This window comes from Hyla sarda, unplaced genomic scaffold (genome assembly GCF_029499605.1).
Source record: "Hyla sarda isolate aHylSar1 unplaced genomic scaffold, aHylSar1.hap1 scaffold_285, whole genome shotgun sequence".
Taxonomy (NCBI): domain Eukaryota; kingdom Metazoa; phylum Chordata; class Amphibia; order Anura; family Hylidae; genus Hyla; species Hyla sarda.
In genome coordinates this window covers 22,100-34,736 of record NW_026609556.1, presented here as the reverse complement: position 1 = coordinate 34,736, position 12,637 = coordinate 22,100, and the positions used below count along the sequence as shown (strand labels likewise).

The following is a 12,637-nucleotide window of genomic DNA, read 5'->3' as shown; positions in this document are numbered from 1 at the left end:
ACCACAGAAGCAATGCATGGTCAATGTACAGCAATGACACACCTGTGTGAACAGCCAGGAGACCCCCCCCATGTTATGTTACATAGTTACATAGTTAGTACGGTCGAAAAAAGACATATGTCCATCAAGTTCAACCAGGGAATTAAGGGGTAGGGGTGTGGCGCGATATTGGGGAAGGGATGAGATTTTATATTTCTTCATAAGCATTAATCTTATTTTGTCAATTAGGAACATTCAGCACCCACCCGCTATCAAGGCAGCTGCCTATCATGTCATGCCCTACCTGCACAGGTGTGCTGGCTACTCAAATGATCCAATTAAGGAGGCCATTTAGTCAGCAGCAGCAGAAGTCCTGTGCCTGGACGCTCCAACAGCGGCCAGACACAAGCAGAAGCAGAAGCAGCAGAAGCAGCAGCAGCACCACCTTTTGTTTTTTGGCTGCAGCAGCAGCAGCAAGGCCCACAGGGCTGGCTAGCTGGCTAGCCAGCAAGCAGGTAGCAATGAAAGTAGGAATCTTTCTTTTTAACCCTGTAAGGGGGTGGTGCACTGTACCCGAAGATACTGCCATATCGGGTCAATGCATAGGGCGACGGAAGCAAGCTTCGAAATCGGCCCCCGTTCTCAAAAATCCATTTAATATATGGTCCCCAGATAGGGGACGTATCAGATATTAAACTGATAAGAACAGATACTACACTTGATCTTAGCCAAAAGGCCGAGAAGCGATAACCGTGAAAGGGGCGGGCCCAACAAGGTCCCCTTCATGGGCACTATCACTGCTTGCTGTCAGGGAGGCTGCCAGACAATTTTCCATGCACACTCTGGGCTGGGGGGCAGTCAACCACCAGTACACACAGCAGAACCTAAACCCATACCATTATTGCTAAGCAGCAAGACAGGGGCCCATTGCACTCCCACGGGGCCTTTTTAAATGCAATCCATAACCCGGATTTGCCAGGAACCCTTCTTACTCCTCCTACTTGCATGTGACACTGGGCTTAGGATCTGCATAGGAAACACACACACAAGCACACACCTACCTTTGTTGCCTGCAGATGCCTCCTTGGCTGTCCCCAAACGGTATCAAACCAACACCCACGGGAAGCTGTAAGCATAGAGGACATGCCTGCACCCCATTGGACTTACCTGTGTGGGTTAAATCCGGGTTATTTGACAACCTATGGCGGTGATGGTTCTGCTCAGGCAGAGCAGTGCTGATGCTCCTCATAAAGCTGTCGCTGCTGTGAAGGTTCTAGGTGACATCACAAATCCCTATGGTTACATACACAACAAAGCTGGGTTGTTGTTGTTTACACTCTGCAAGGCCTGTGGAAGTGAGTGACATCATAGCACTGTAGTTCTGAGGGTTCTAGATGGATGCAACAATCTCCTGTTGCTTCTATGAAGGCCATAATAGACGACATCACCAAACAGCTCCATAGTCACATACACAGCAAAGGAGAGATGTTGTTTACACCTAGTGATGTCAGTGGTATTGAGTGACATCACAGCACAGTGCTAAGGCTCCTGGGCCTGGACACAGCAGCGGCTGCAATATCTCAACGGAGAATACGTTTATATATATGTGTGTGTGTGCGCGTATATATATATATATATATATATATATATATATATATATATATATTTCTCCGCCGAAATCACTTTTAAACCCATTTCCACCTTTTTTTCCCTTCTCTTCCTCTTACTTTTTTTTCACGTTTTTTTACGTTTTTCTCCTTTTCGCCTCTTTTCTGGGCGTATTATTCTTCTTTTTCTTCTTTTTTTTCGTCTAATGCATACCCCATCAGTGCAGCAATGCTTATTCAATACCGCCAGCAGATGGAGACACTGGGGGATAATTTTCTAAGGATTTATACTGATTTTTCCTGTCTGAATTTGTCGCACAGAAAGTTGCAGGCCAAATATGTGTGACATTTCTGCGACTTTAGCTTCTAGAGCATTTTTACAACATTATACATAGGTGCTGAATACATAAAAAGCGACTGTTCAGCGACAGACAAGTCGCATCGGCTGAAAGTAGGCCAGAATGTCAGTCCATGTTGGAGCAGGTTTAGATACAGTCTAAAGTATAGATCTCAAAGTCTGTGCACAGAATTTAGCAAGGGCCTCGCACCTTCTGATGCATCAGGTAGGTGCACAATAGCATAGCCTAACCCTCTGTACTTTGGTCTATATTGATGCGGGACATAGACAGCCAGCTGATGACCAATCCATTAGTGCAATGGATGGCTGGAAGCATTTGTCTTTGCCTTTGCAATACCACAGAAGCAATGCATGGTCAATGTACAGCAATGACACACCTGTGTGAACAGCCAGGAGACCCCCCCCATGTTATGTTACATAGTTACATAGTTAGTACGGTCGAAAAAAGACATATGTCCATCAAGTTCAACCAGGGAATTAAGGGGTAGGGGTGTGGCGCGATATTGGGGAAGGGATGAGATTTTATATTTCTTCATAAGCATTAATCTTATTTTGTCAATTAGGAACATTCAGCACCCACCCGCTATCAAGGCAGCTGCCTATCATGTCATGCCCTACCTGCACAGGTGTGCTGGCTACTCAAATGATCCAATTAAGGAGGCCATTTAGTCAGCAGCAGCAGAAGTCCTGTGCCTGGACGCTCCAACAGCGGCCAGACACAAGCAGAAGCAGAAGCAGCAGAAGCAGCAGCAGCACCACCTTTTGTTTTTTGGCTGCAGCAGCAGCAGCAAGGCCCACAGGGCTGGCTAGCTGGCTAGCCAGCAAGCAGGTAGCAATGAAAGTAGGAATCTTTCTTTTTAACCCTGTAAGGGGGTGGTGCACTGTACCCGAAGATACTGCCATATCGGGTCAATGCATAGGGCGACGGAAGCAAGCTTCGAAATCGGCCCCCGTTCTCAAAAATCCATTTAATATATGGTCCCCAGATAGGGGACGTATCAGATATTAAACTGATAAGAACAGATACTACACTTGATCTTAGCCAAAAGGCCGAGAAGCGATAACCGTGAAAGGGGCGGGCCCAACAAGGTCCCCTTCATGGGCACTATCACTGCTTGCTGTCAGGGAGGCTGCCAGACAATTTTCCATGCACACTCTGGGCTGGGGGGCAGTCAACCACCAGTACACACAGCAGAACCTAAACCCATACCATTATTGCTAAGCAGCAAGACAGGGGCCCATTGCACTCCCACGGGGCCTTTTTAAATGCAATCCATAACCCGGATTTGCCAGGAACCCTTCTTACTCCTCCTACTTGCATGTGACACTGGGCTTAGGATCTGCATAGGAAACACACACACAAGCACACACCTACCTTTGTTGCCTGCAGATGCCTCCTTGGCTGTCCCCAAACGGTATCAAACCAACACCCACGGGAAGCTGTAAGCATAGAGGACATGCCTGCACCCCATTGGACTTACCTGTGTGGGTTAAATCCGGGTTATTTGACAACCTATGGCGGTGATGGTTCTGCTCAGGCAGAGCAGTGCTGATGCTCCTCATAAAGCTGTCGCTGCTGTGAAGGTTCTAGGTGACATCACAAATCCCTATGGTTACATACACAACAAAGCTGGGTTGTTGTTGTTTACACTCTGCAAGGCCTGTGGAAGTGAGTGACATCATAGCACTGTAGTTCTGAGGGTTCTAGATGGATGCAACAATCTCCTGTTGCTTCTATGAAGGCCATAATAGACGACATCACCAAACAGCTCCATAGTCACATACACAGCAAAGGAGAGATGTTGTTTACACCTAGTGATGTCAGTGGTATTGAGTGACATCACAGCACAGTGCTAAGGCTCCTGGGCCTGGACACAGCAGCGGCTGCAATATCTCAACGGAGAATACGTTTATATATATGTGTGTGTGTGCGCGTATATATATATATATATATATATATATATATATATATATATATATATTTCTCCGCCGAAATCACTTTTAAACCCATTTCCACCTTTTTTTCCCTTCTCTTCCTCTTACTTTTTTTTCACGTTTTTTTACGTTTTTCTCCTTTTCGCCTCTTTTCTGGGCGTATTATTCTTCTTTTTCTTCTTTTTTTTCGTCTAATGCAATACCCCATCAGTGCAGCAATGCTTATTCAATACCGCCAGCAGATGGAGACACTGGGGGATAATTTTCTAAGGATTTATACTGATTTTTCCTGTCTGAATTTGTCGCACAGAAAGTTGCAGGCCAAATATGTGTGACATTTCTGCGACTTTAGCTTCTAGAGCATTTTTACAACATTATACATAGGTGCTGAATACATAAAAAGCGACTGTTCAGCGACAGACAAGTCGCATCGGCTGAAAGTAGGCCAGAATGTCAGTCCATGTTGGAGCAGGTTTAGATACAGTCTAAAGTATAGATCTCAAAGTCTGTGCACAGAATTTAGCAAGGGCCTCGCACCTTCTGATGCATCAGGTAGGTGCACAATAGCATAGCCTAACCCTCTGTACTTTGGTCTATATTGATGCGGGACATAGACAGCCAGCTGATGACCAATCCATTAGTGCAATGGATGGCTGGAAGCATTTGTCTTTGCCTTTGCAATACCACAGAAGCAATGCATGGTCAATGTACAGCAATGACACACCTGTGTGAACAGCCAGGAGACCCCCCCCATGTTATGTTACATAGTTACATAGTTAGTACGGTCGAAAAAAGACATATGTCCATCAAGTTCAACCAGGGAATTAAGGGGTAGGGGTGTGGCGCGATATTGGGGAAGGGATGAGATTTTATATTTCTTCATAAGCATTAATCTTATTTTGTCAATTAGGAACATTCAGCACCCACCCGCTATCAAGGCAGCTGCCTATCATGTCATGCCCTACCTGCACAGGTGTGCTGGCTACTCAAATGATCCAATTAAGGAGGCCATTTAGTCAGCAGCAGCAGAAGTCCTGTGCCTGGACGCTCCAACAGCGGCCAGACACAAGCAGAAGCAGAAGCAGCAGAAGCAGCAGCAGCACCACCTTTTGTTTTTTGGCTGCAGCAGCAGCAGCAAGGCCCACAGGGCTGGCTAGCTGGCTAGCCAGCAAGCAGGTAGCAATGAAAGTAGGAATCTTTCTTTTTAACCCTGTAAGGGGGTGGTGCACTGTACCCGAAGATACTGCCATATCGGGTCAATGCATAGGGCGACGGAAGCAAGCTTCGAAATCGGCCCCCGTTCTCAAAAATCCATTTAATATATGGTCCCCAGATAGGGGACGTATCAGATATTAAACTGATAAGAACAGATACTACACTTGATCTTAGCCAAAAGGCCGAGAAGCGATAACCGTGAAAGGGGCGGGCCCAACAAGGTCCCCTTCATGGGCACTATCACTGCTTGCTGTCAGGGAGGCTGCCAGACAATTTTCCATGCACACTCTGGGCTGGGGGGCAGTCAACCACCAGTACACACAGCAGAACCTAAACCCATACCATTATTGCTAAGCAGCAAGACAGGGGCCCATTGCACTCCCACGGGGCCTTTTTAAATGCAATCCATAACCCGGATTTGCCAGGAACCCTTCTTACTCCTCCTACTTGCATGTGACACTGGGCTTAGGATCTGCATAGGAAACACACACACAAGCACACACCTACCTTTGTTGCCTGCAGATGCCTCCTTGGCTGTCCCCAAACGGTATCAAACCAACACCCACGGGAAGCTGTAAGCATAGAGGACATGCCTGCACCCCATTGGACTTACCTGTGTGGGTTAAATCCGGGTTATTTGACAACCTATGGCGGTGATGGTTCTGCTCAGGCAGAGCAGTGCTGATGCTCCTCATAAAGCTGTCGCTGCTGTGAAGGTTCTAGGTGACATCACAAATCCCTATGGTTACATACACAACAAAGCTGGGTTGTTGTTGTTTACACTCTGCAAGGCCTGTGGAAGTGAGTGACATCATAGCACTGTAGTTCTGAGGGTTCTAGATGGATGCAACAATCTCCTGTTGCTTCTATGAAGGCCATAATAGACGACATCACCAAACAGCTCCATAGTCACATACACAGCAAAGGAGAGATGTTGTTTACACCTAGTGATGTCAGTGGTATTGAGTGACATCACAGCACAGTGCTAAGGCTCCTGGGCCTGGACACAGCAGCGGCTGCAATATCTCAACGGAGAATACGTTTATATATATGTGTGTGTGTGCGCGTATATATATATATATATATATATATATATATATATATATATATATATATTTCTCCGCCGAAATCACTTTTAAACCCATTTCCACCTTTTTTTCCCTTCTCTTCCTCTTACTTTTTTTTCACGTTTTTTTACGTTTTTCTCCTTTTCGCCTCTTTTCTGGGCGTATTATTCTTCTTTTTCTTCTTTTTTTTCGTCTAATGCATACCCCATCAGTGCAGCAATGCTTATTCAATACCGCCAGCAGATGGAGACACTGGGGGATAATTTTCTAAGGATTTATACTGATTTTTCCTGTCTGAATTTGTCGCACAGAAAGTTGCAGGCCAAATATGTGTGACATTTCTGCGACTTTAGCTTCTAGAGCATTTTTACAACATTATACATAGGTGCTGAATACATAAAAAGCGACTGTTCAGCGACAGACAAGTCGCATCGGCTGAAAGTAGGCCAGAATGTCAGTCCATGTTGGAGCAGGTTTAGATACAGTCTAAAGTATAGATCTCAAAGTCTGTGCACAGAATTTAGCAAGGGCCTCGCACCTTCTGATGCATCAGGTAGGTGCACAATAGCATAGCCTAACCCTCTGTACTTTGGTCTATATTGATGCGGGACATAGACAGCCAGCTGATGACCAATCCATTAGTGCAATGGATGGCTGGAAGCATTTGTCTTTGCCTTTGCAATACCACAGAAGCAATGCATGGTCAATGTACAGCAATGACACACCTGTGTGAACAGCCAGGAGACCCCCCCCATGTTATGTTACATAGTTACATAGTTAGTACGGTCGAAAAAAGACATATGTCCATCAAGTTCAACCAGGGAATTAAGGGGTAGGGGTGTGGCGCGATATTGGGGAAGGGATGAGATTTTATATTTCTTCATAAGCATTAATCTTATTTTGTCAATTAGGAACATTCAGCACCCACCCGCTATCAAGGCAGCTGCCTATCATGTCATGCCCTACCTGCACAGGTGTGCTGGCTACTCAAATGATCCAATTAAGGAGGCCATTTAGTCAGCAGCAGCAGAAGTCCTGTGCCTGGACGCTCCAACAGCGGCCAGACACAAGCAGAAGCAGAAGCAGCAGAAGCAGCAGCAGCACCACCTTTTGTTTTTTGGCTGCAGCAGCAGCAGCAAGGCCCACAGGGCTGGCTAGCTGGCTAGCCAGCAAGCAGGTAGCAATGAAAGTAGGAATCTTTCTTTTTAACCCTGTAAGGGGGTGGTGCACTGTACCCGAAGATACTGCCATATCGGGTCAATGCATAGGGCGACGGAAGCAAGCTTCGAAATCGGCCCCCGTTCTCAAAAATCCATTTAATATATGGTCCCCAGATAGGGGACGTATCAGATATTAAACTGATAAGAACAGATACTACACTTGATCTTAGCCAAAAGGCCGAGAAGCGATAACCGTGAAAGGGGCGGGCCCAACAAGGTCCCCTTCATGGGCACTATCACTGCTTGCTGTCAGGGAGGCTGCCAGACAATTTTCCATGCACACTCTGGGCTGGGGGGCAGTCAACCACCAGTACACACAGCAGAACCTAAACCCATACCATTATTGCTAAGCAGCAAGACAGGGGCCCATTGCACTCCCACGGGGCCTTTTTAAATGCAATCCATAACCCGGATTTGCCAGGAACCCTTCTTACTCCTCCTACTTGCATGTGACACTGGGCTTAGGATCTGCATAGGAAACACACACACAAGCACACACCTACCTTTGTTGCCTGCAGATGCCTCCTTGGCTGTCCCCAAACGGTATCAAACCAACACCCACGGGAAGCTGTAAGCATAGAGGACATGCCTGCACCCCATTGGACTTACCTGTGTGGGTTAAATCCGGGTTATTTGACAACCTATGGCGGTGATGGTTCTGCTCAGGCAGAGCAGTGCTGATGCTCCTCATAAAGCTGTCGCTGCTGTGAAGGTTCTAGGTGACATCACAAATCCCTATGGTTACATACACAACAAAGCTGGGTTGTTGTTGTTTACACTCTGCAAGGCCTGTGGAAGTGAGTGACATCATAGCACTGTAGTTCTGAGGGTTCTAGATGGATGCAACAATCTCCTGTTGCTTCTATGAAGGCCATAATAGACGACATCACCAAACAGCTCCATAGTCACATACACAGCAAAGGAGAGATGTTGTTTACACCTAGTGATGTCAGTGGTATTGAGTGACATCACAGCACAGTGCTAAGGCTCCTGGGCCTGGACACAGCAGCGGCTGCAATATCTCAACGGAGAATACGTTTATATATATGTGTGTGTGTGCGCGTATATATATATATATATATATATATATATATATATATATATATTCTCCGCCGAAATCACTTTTAAACCCATTTCCACCTTTTTTTCCCTTCTCTTCCTCTTACTTTTTTTTCACGTTTTTTTACGTTTTTCTCCTTTTCGCCTCTTTTCTGGGCGTATTATTCTTCTTTTTCTTCTTTTTTTTCGTCTAATGCATACCCCATCAGTGCAGCAATGCTTATTCAATACCGCCAGCAGATGGAGACACTGGGGGATAATTTTCTAAGGATTTATACTGATTTTTCCTGTCTGAATTTGTCGCACAGAAAGTTGCAGGCCAAATATGTGTGACATTTCTGCGACTTTAGCTTCTAGAGCATTTTTACAACATTATACATAGGTGCTGAATACATAAAAAGCGACTGTTCAGCGACAGACAAGTCGCATCGGCTGAAAGTAGGCCAGAATGTCAGTCCATGTTGGAGCAGGTTTAGATACAGTCTAAAGTATAGATCTCAAAGTCTGTGCACAGAATTTAGCAAGGGCCTCGCACCTTCTGATGCATCAGGTAGGTGCACAATAGCATAGCCTAACCCTCTGTACTTTGGTCTATATTGATGCGGGACATAGACAGCCAGCTGATGACCAATCCATTAGTGCAATGGATGGCTGGAAGCATTTGTCTTTGCCTTTGCAATACCACAGAAGCAATGCATGGTCAATGTACAGCAATGACACACCTGTGTGAACAGCCAGGAGACCCCCCCCATGTTATGTTACATAGTTACATAGTTAGTACGGTCGAAAAAAGACATATGTCCATCAAGTTCAACCAGGGAATTAAGGGGTAGGGGTGTGGCGCGATATTGGGGAAGGGATGAGATTTTATATTTCTTCATAAGCATTAATCTTATTTTGTCAATTAGGAACATTCAGCACCCACCCGCTATCAAGGCAGCTGCCTATCATGTCATGCCCTACCTGCACAGGTGTGCTGGCTACTCAAATGATCCAATTAAGGAGGCCATTTAGTCAGCAGCAGCAGAAGTCCTGTGCCTGGACGCTCCAACAGCGGCCAGACACAAGCAGAAGCAGAAGCAGCAGAAGCAGCAGCAGCACCACCTTTTGTTTTTTGGCTGCAGCAGCAGCAGCAAGGCCCACAGGGCTGGCTAGCTGGCTAGCCAGCAAGCAGGTAGCAATGAAAGTAGGAATCTTTCTTTTTAACCCTGTAAGGGGGTGGTGCACTGTACCCGAAGATACTGCCATATCGGGTCAATGCATAGGGCGACGGAAGCAAGCTTCGAAATCGGCCCCCGTTCTCAAAAATCCATTTAATATATGGTCCCCAGATAGGGGACGTATCAGATATTAAACTGATAAGAACAGATACTACACTTGATCTTAGCCAAAAGGCCGAGAAGCGATAACCGTGAAAGGGGCGGGCCCAACAAGGTCCCCTTCATGGGCACTATCACTGCTTGCTGTCAGGGAGGCTGCCAGACAATTTTCCATGCACACTCTGGGCTGGGGGGCAGTCAACCACCAGTACACACAGCAGAACCTAAACCCATACCATTATTGCTAAGCAGCAAGACAGGGGCCCATTGCACTCCCACGGGGCCTTTTTAAATGCAATCCATAACCCGGATTTGCCAGGAACCCTTCTTACTCCTCCTACTTGCATGTGACACTGGGCTTAGGATCTGCATAGGAAACACACACACAAGCACACACCTACCTTTGTTGCCTGCAGATGCCTCCTTGGCTGTCCCCAAACGGTATCAAACCAACACCCACGGGAAGCTGTAAGCATAGAGGACATGCCTGCACCCCATTGGACTTACCTGTGTGGGTTAAATCCGGGTTATTTGACAACCTATGGCGGTGATGGTTCTGCTCAGGCAGAGCAGTGCTGATGCTACTCATAAAGCTGTCGCTGCTGTGAAGGTTCTAGGTGACATCACAAATCCCTATGGTTACATACACAACAAAGCTGGGTTGTTGTTGTTTACACTCTGCAAGGCCTGTGGAAGTGAGTGACATCATAGCACTGTAGTTCTGAGGGTTCTAGATGGATGCAACAATCTCCTGTTGCTTCTATGAAGGCCATAATAGACGACATCACCAAACAGCTCCATAGTCACATACACAGCAAAGGAGAGATGTTGTTTACACCTAGTGATGTCAGTGGTATTGAGTGACATCACAGCACAGTGCTAAGGCTCCTGGGCCTGGACACAGCAGCGGCTGCAATATCTCAACGGAGAATACGTTTATATATATGTGTGTGTGTGCGCGTATATATATATATATATATATATATATATATATATATATATATTTCTCCGCCGAAATCACTTTTAAACCCATTTCCACCTTTTTTTCCCTTCTCTTCCTCTTACTTTTTTTTCACGTTTTTTTACGTTTTTCTCCTTTTCGCCTCTTTTCTGGGCGTATTATTCTTCTTTTTCTTCTTTTTTTTCGTCTAATGCATACCCCATCAGTGCAGCAATGCTTATTCAATACCGCCAGCAGATGGAGACACTGGGGGATAATTTTCTAAGGATTTATACTGATTTTTCCTGTCTGAATTTGTCGCACAGAAAGTTGCAGGCCAAATATGTGTGACATTTCTGCGACTTTAGCTTCTAGAGCATTTTTACAACATTATACATAGGTGCTGAATACATAAAAAGCGACTGTTCAGCGACAGACAAGTCGCATCGGCTGAAAGTAGGCCAGAATGTCAGTCCATGTTGGAGCAGGTTTAGATACAGTCTAAAGTATAGATCTCAAAGTCTGTGCACAGAATTTAGCAAGGGCCTCGCACCTTCTGATGCATCAGGTAGGTGCACAATAGCATAGCCTAACCCTCTGTACTTTGGTCTATATTGATGCGGGACATAGACAGCCAGCTGATGACCAATCCATTAGTGCAATGGATGGCTGGAAGCATTTGTCTTTGCCTTTGCAATACCACAGAAGCAATGCATGGTCAATGTACAGCAATGACACACCTGTGTGAACAGCCAGGAGACCCCCCCCATGTTATGTTACATAGTTACATAGTTAGTACGGTCGAAAAAAGACATATGTCCATCAAGTTCAACCAGGGAATTAAGGGGTAGGGGTGTGGCGCGATATTGGGGAAGGGATGAGATTTTATATTTCTTCATAAGCATTAATCTTATTTTGTCAATTAGGAACATTCAGCACCCACCCGCTATCAAGGCAGCTGCCTATCATGTCATGCCCTACCTGCACAGGTGTGCTGGCTACTCAAATGATCCAATTAAGGAGGCCATTTAGTCAGCAGCAGCAGAAGTCCTGTGCCTGGACGCTCCAACAGCGGCCAGACACAAGCAGAAGCAGAAGCAGCAGAAGCAGCAGCAGCACCACCTTTTGTTTTTTGGCTGCAGCAGCAGCAGCAAGGCCCACAGGGCTGGCTAGCTGGCTAGCCAGCAAGCAGGTAGCAATGAAAGTAGGAATCTTTCTTTTTAACCCTGTAAGGGGGTGGTGCACTGTACCCGAAGATACTGCCATATCGGGTCAATGCATAGGGCGACGGAAGCAAGCTTCGAAATCGGCCCCCGTTCTCAAAAATCCATTTAATATATGGTCCCCAGATAGGGGACGTATCAGATATTAAACTGATAAGAACAGATACTACACTTGATCTTAGCCAAAAGGCCGAGAAGCGATAACCGTGAAAGGGGCGGGCCCAACAAGGTCCCCTTCATGGGCACTATCACTGCTTGCTGTCAGGGAGGCTGCCAGACAATTTTCCATGCACACTCTGGGCTGGGGGGCAGTCAACCACCAGTACACACAGCAGAACCTAAACCCATACCATTATTGCTAAGCAGCAAGACAGGGGCCCATTGCACTCCCACGGGGCCTTTTTAAATGCAATCCATAACCCGGATTTGCCAGGAACCCTTCTTACTCCTCCTACTTGCATGTGACACTGGGCTTAGGATCTGCATAGGAAACACACACACAAGCACACACCTACCTTTGTTGCCTGCAGATGCCTCCTTGGCTGTCCCCAAACGGTATCAAACCAACACCCACGGGAAGCTGTAAGCATAGAGGACATGCCTGCACCCCATTGGACTTACCTGTGTGGGTTAAATCCGGGTTATTTGACAACCTATGGCGGTGATGGTTCTGCTCAGGCAGAGCAGTGCTGATGCTCCTCATAAAGCTGTCGCT

The 12,637-nt window shown here is 46.3% G+C and overlaps 6 non-coding genes across 6 annotated transcripts; all 6 read right to left on the bottom strand.

Annotated features, from left to right (window-relative positions):
- Window positions 1-536: 536 nt before the first annotated feature.
- On the bottom strand, window positions 537-727 carry LOC130326575 (U2 spliceosomal RNA). Its single transcript, XR_008871156.1, has one exon. It is a non-coding gene; the product is annotated as a U2 spliceosomal RNA (small nuclear RNA).
- A 2,088-nt stretch (window positions 728-2,815) lies between these two features.
- LOC130326574 (U2 spliceosomal RNA) lies at window positions 2,816-3,006 on the bottom strand. The gene has a single exon (XR_008871155.1). It is a non-coding gene; the product is annotated as a U2 spliceosomal RNA (small nuclear RNA).
- A 2,091-nt stretch (window positions 3,007-5,097) lies between these two features.
- LOC130326573 (U2 spliceosomal RNA) lies at window positions 5,098-5,288 on the bottom strand. Its single transcript, XR_008871154.1, has one exon. It is a non-coding gene; the product is annotated as a U2 spliceosomal RNA (small nuclear RNA).
- Window positions 5,289-7,380: 2,092 nt separating this feature from the next.
- On the bottom strand, window positions 7,381-7,571 carry LOC130326570 (U2 spliceosomal RNA). The gene has a single exon (XR_008871152.1). It is a non-coding gene; the product is annotated as a U2 spliceosomal RNA (small nuclear RNA).
- A 2,085-nt stretch (window positions 7,572-9,656) lies between these two features.
- Window positions 9,657-9,847, bottom strand: LOC130326557 (U2 spliceosomal RNA). The gene has a single exon (XR_008871145.1). It is a non-coding gene; the product is annotated as a U2 spliceosomal RNA (small nuclear RNA).
- A 2,086-nt stretch (window positions 9,848-11,933) lies between these two features.
- Window positions 11,934-12,124, bottom strand: LOC130326545 (U2 spliceosomal RNA). The gene has a single exon (XR_008871134.1). It is a non-coding gene; the product is annotated as a U2 spliceosomal RNA (small nuclear RNA).
- Between the last annotated feature and the right edge of the window lie 513 nt (window positions 12,125-12,637).